Source organism: Sinocyclocheilus anshuiensis, unplaced genomic scaffold (genome assembly GCF_001515605.1).
Source record: "Sinocyclocheilus anshuiensis isolate Anshui unplaced genomic scaffold, SAMN03320099.WGS_v1.1 scaffold460, whole genome shotgun sequence".
In the NCBI taxonomy this organism is placed as follows: Eukaryota; Metazoa; Chordata; class Actinopteri; order Cypriniformes; family Cyprinidae; genus Sinocyclocheilus; species Sinocyclocheilus anshuiensis.
This window is the reverse complement of record NW_015554101.1, coordinates 958,662-963,598: the sequence shown is the minus strand read 5'-3', so window position 1 is coordinate 963,598 and position 4,937 is coordinate 958,662. Positions and strand designations below refer to the sequence as shown.

Below are 4,937 nucleotides of genomic sequence, written 5' to 3'. Positions count from 1 at the left end.
CGGTGGGAGGAGAGGAATGTCCTCATGCCTCCGCCCGTATGAGCTTTGCCCGAACATCACAAGAATTCACCATCGCCCAGGGCCCAACCCCTACATGCCTCCAAACACGGTGCTCACAGACAGCCTCTTACATCACACGTCCCGTCTGCCTTTCCACTAAATGTACTAAATTATTCCTTATAGCCAGGAAGTTGCGAATAATTATCAATATGCGAATCACATGTACACTTACGAACAGTTTGTTTACCCCCCCATCTGACATGCTCACTTAATCGTGTGCCTATTCCGTATAAAGGCTGGTATGTGAGACACAATACGTGTGTAAGCTCATATTCATTCAGTGGCACTGGAATGGGAAGCATTTTCCATGTAATCTGGCCAAGTGTAAGACCTGTATTCCTGGAAACACAGAGCTTTGAACAATGCAAGCCTGGCTTTCCTGCGCTATCAGTGCAACAGCTGAAAAGTACAAACTGATAACAGAGAGCAGCCCAAACAACAACATGAAGCGTAATCTCTTTAAACATAGACAGCTGAAGGATTAGTTTCACATTTAAAACCAAGAGAATCTGTTCTCGTAATGATTCTTGTTGTACAATAAGACATGAATGGAAATATTCTCCCTCTTGCTCAAAGGTAATTTACGTACACAGTGGGGTCCAAAAGCTATTATTTATTTATTTATTATTATTTAAACCTGGTGACCTATTTCTAGGTCACTAATCAAATTTAAGCAAATTTGTGACATTGACCATGTTCACAGCCAACAAAAATATGTTCTAAGAATGTTTTTGGTAATGTTCCCAGTAAGTCATGAAAACATTATTCCTGAATGTTTAAAATGTTTGTTTTTTTATGTTTTAAAAATGTTTTCAATGGTTATATGAACGTTAAGGGAACATTCCATTTGATCATTTTGCAAACATTATGGGAATGTTACTTTTGAATGTTCTCTGAACGCTCTGAAACAAGTAGTATCATTTTTTTAAATGTTAGATGAGCATCCAACTAAAACATTTCAGATAAAAAAAGCGTACCACGAATGATTATAAATAAATATTTTTGCGCTAATGTTTTGAGAACATTAAAGCCCAGATAACTTTAAATGAACATTCTCAACATTCATAACATAATTAACATTAATGTTTGTTACATTTGAGAGAACATTTCTGAGAATTATTTGAAATGCTTTGACTCTAATGTTTAGACTACGTTAAGAAATGACAATATTATATATTACAGATAAATGTATGTCTGAAATGTCTGATATTTAAATTACGATTTTACCAGCAGTGAAGATTGGATAAGATTTGCATTATTTTGCCTGGCACACAAGAGGAATTACAAGTTACATTTTTTTTGCAAGGCAGAGTTTATTCTTAAGGGGCGCTCACACTAGACTTTTTTTCGTACGCTGCTGCGAATATGGGCGGGAGCAGGATATGACAATAATAATACACTTGTGTATAATAATTATATTGTACTCTCTCTCTTTCTATATATATATATATATATATATACACACTAAGCAATAAAAAATGATAAAATGTGTCTGCATTCAAATGTACCATCTGTTCCTGTTTCCATTGACACCGCGAACCATGCAGCTTCTTTTTTTTATTTGATTTTTAGAATCTTTTAAAGATGTATTATATAAAATAGGACGCTGCGCTACGGCTACAATGAGTGCTTCCTCCATTTTTTTTATTTCTATACAGAGAGGTCACGCAGTGACGTATCGATCTTCTACTGGTCACACGTCTTCACGTGATGCGAATTCGCAGGTCAGAGTTCACCAAACTTGAACTTTGGAACGCAGCGAAATGCGAAATTTTTCGCATGAACTTGCGTTTCCAGTCTGACGCATTCACATGCGTATGAATGGAAGTCAATGGAACGAAAAGTGCAGTGTGACCGCCCCTTTACTTTAGGTGCTGTTTACACGACACTATTGAAAAAAAAAAAAACTTTTTATGAGTTTTGGCCGTTTATTTACACAACAATGGCGTTTTGGGGGCCTGAAAATACAAACTTTCGAAAACTGGTTTCAAAGTGCCAGTGTTTGAAAACAACACTGTTATCATCTCCGTGTAAACTACAAACACATGAATTTGTGAAAATGGTGAAGTCATACACAGCTGCTTGGCAATGGAAGCACATTCCATTAGCTCCCGCCACAAAGTATTTGTGCTGATATTAATGCCAGTTGAAGTTTGGAGTTCTTCAGCTATGGAATCAGCAGATTCTGACTTTATGTGGTCTTCCTCTTCGTGGCTGACTAAAACATTAATTTAATAGTTAATCGCAATACTTTTGTCCATATAGTGTATGGCCAAACACTCATGATATTAAAAAGCAATTATACTGAAAGAACTTTTTAGTGGATCTGTAATTGCCCACACATTTTTCTATGGAGTGGGATTTCTCCAACTCATGAGCAAGGGAACAAGTGAAGAATGGTAATCTTAGAAATGCAACATATGTAATATGCAAAGTAGAACATTTGCACAATTCAGTATTACACGCAATATACAAAGCAATTTTCTTATTTTCTTTCCTTCCTGTTGTCCATTTGCTCTCTGCATTTACTGCAAGTTCAAAGCATGCTTTGGATGACAAAGACTGGGAGTTGTTTAAATCCAGGTTGGAGACAGTGAATACTTCATACGCAGTAAACACTATAGAGTTTTAATGAGAAAATGAGTCCGGGTGTGACAGCAAACAGAAGTCCGATGATCTCAGAGTGCTGATAGACAAATGTGGCGCAAATAACCTCTTCTTGTACAAACTGGAGGAGTCTATTCTAGAAAAGCCTCCAGGCTTAATTCTGGAGCGTGTGTAAATATTTGCGATCACAATGGTTTCGAAATATGATACAGCAAGAAATCTGAAAATGGGCCATGAATCAGTTCGAGTTGTTTTTGTATGATTCAAATTTGTTAAAAATATGCAAAAAACAAATATATAGTATAATATAGCCTAACAAAAAACGGACAATATTTTCAACTAAAAGAAGCCATGCTGCTAACTTTATTACATTATATACTATCGTGGCAGTAGCTCGGTTGTTTTCTAAATTTCTTTTTCCAATAAGTAGTGGTGCAGTGTGACAAAATGTTTCATCACAAATGAATGCAAATGAAATGTATGCATAATAGGAACATATTGGAGTAATTAAGATGAGCGGAATCATAAAGGTTCTTTGTTTTGCTATGTTTGTAATGGTAAATCTACAAAACATTTTGAGACTGTTTGGTGAGGAAACAGTGGAAGCTATGATCAACTTAGGCTTACGATGCTTTTGGGAAACGCAGCCCTTTACATGTTCCTAAAAGGATTCATGAGATTCACTCAGACACCTGCTGATTTGATCTGTCATGTTCTGATTCAATGGGCATTGATTTATGCTGAAGATGGATGTGTGATCTGCCATAGTGAACATTTCAATTGTTAACAGTGGCTGTGTTTCCTGGGGTTAAGTTTATGATGGCAGTGCAACAGGTGTGACTGTCTCCATCCTCCAGCCTTTGTGGTTCACCTCATGGGGGTCCTCAACCAGACACCACAGTGCGTGGGCTCACTGCATGTGAAAACCAGAGTGATCTAAATTTATTCCTACCATGAAACCCTATATTCCCTCTCCAGAACCCCCATGGCCAAGCTCAGAGCCATGGTGCCAGTGAAACATGCAGGTGTGGGTTTCCCTTCGGTTTTAACCCCAGACGGGCCACATACACTCCCCAAGCGTATGCATGTGTATCTAAGATCTCACTGGGGAGCAGGTGGAGTGTAATAGAAGGCAGGCTGGACAGCGTCGAAGAAGTAACTAGATCCATGTGAAGCAAGAGATCATTCAGCCTCAGTATCCACTCAGCCATTTGCATTGCTAGAAAAACATTTTGCCAGGACAGACAAGCGAGGACGGATTATGATCCAGTGAGGCTCCAGAGCACTAGGGTTGGCTGCAACATAGGCTCATTGGAAAAACATGCCCCTACCTACAGTATATTTTTCAAAACCCCTCCAAAAATATATATATTTACTGTACATACAATTCAGTATGTAGTTAAAATTTAAAAGTTAAAGCTAGGGTTGGCTGCAACATAGGCTCATTGGAAAAACATGCCCCTACCTACAGTATATTTTTCAAAACCCCTCCAAAAATATATATATATTTACTGTACATACAATTCAGTATGTAGTTAAAATTTAAAAGTTAAAATGAACCATAGTGGCAGTAAAACACCAACAACTTTTATTCCTTTTCACACAAATTTTGTTTACAGGGCAAATTATGAGTTAATGAAGACTTCATTTTACATGGTTCCTTCCACAATACTATGTTATGATCTCAAAACAGTATTACTATAGTGCATGATATGTAAACTAATACATTTTGATGTTTGTGTCATATAATCAGATCCATATGTGTTGCTTTTCTCACATAGTAAACTTGCTCAGTAGCTCACCCGGTACAGCATTACATGCACAGAATGCATTTTTATCTCACTTTAGCTTTTGTTAACACTATCCATTAGGTTGGGTTTAGTGTACTGTACATTATTTTCTGTTATTTTTTACTATACATGCGATATATACAACAACTAACTCAATAAAATGTTGCCAGATTCACGTTCACCTGTTTCTGACAAAACTAAACACGCTTTTATTGCCATTCACTGCACATGTCACTTTGAAAGTGTCGTAAAATGTGCACAAAGCAATGCAATTTTGCAGAAATGTTGCCACAGGCAAGTTTTTGTCACTTGTGAGATTTCCACACTGTAATTTCCAGTAACCACATTGAAGCTTGAATTAAACTACCTGATTTCAATTAAAGGGGTCATATGATGCTGCTAAAAAGAACAGCATTTTGTGTATTTGGTGTAATGAAATGTGTTTATGCAGTTTAAGGTTCAAAAAACACATTATTTTCT

General features: G+C 36.9%; 1 protein-coding gene and 1 long non-coding RNA gene across 3 annotated transcripts in view; one reads left to right on the top strand and one right to left on the bottom strand.

Annotated features, from left to right (window-relative positions):
* The window catches only part of dlk2 (delta-like 2 homolog (Drosophila)), a 28,327-nt gene that overhangs the window by 9,833 nt on the left and 13,557 nt on the right, over positions 1 to 4,937 (bottom strand). The gene's annotated exons all lie outside the window — the stretch shown is intronic.
* The window catches only part of LOC107669559 (uncharacterized), an 18,993-nt gene continuing 17,249 nt past the window's right edge, over positions 3,194 to 4,937 (top strand). The window contains exon 1 of the long non-coding RNA XR_001632008.1: positions 3,194 to 3,204. This is a non-coding gene — a long non-coding RNA (uncharacterized LOC107669559). The remainder of the gene's footprint in view (positions 3,205 to 4,937) is intronic.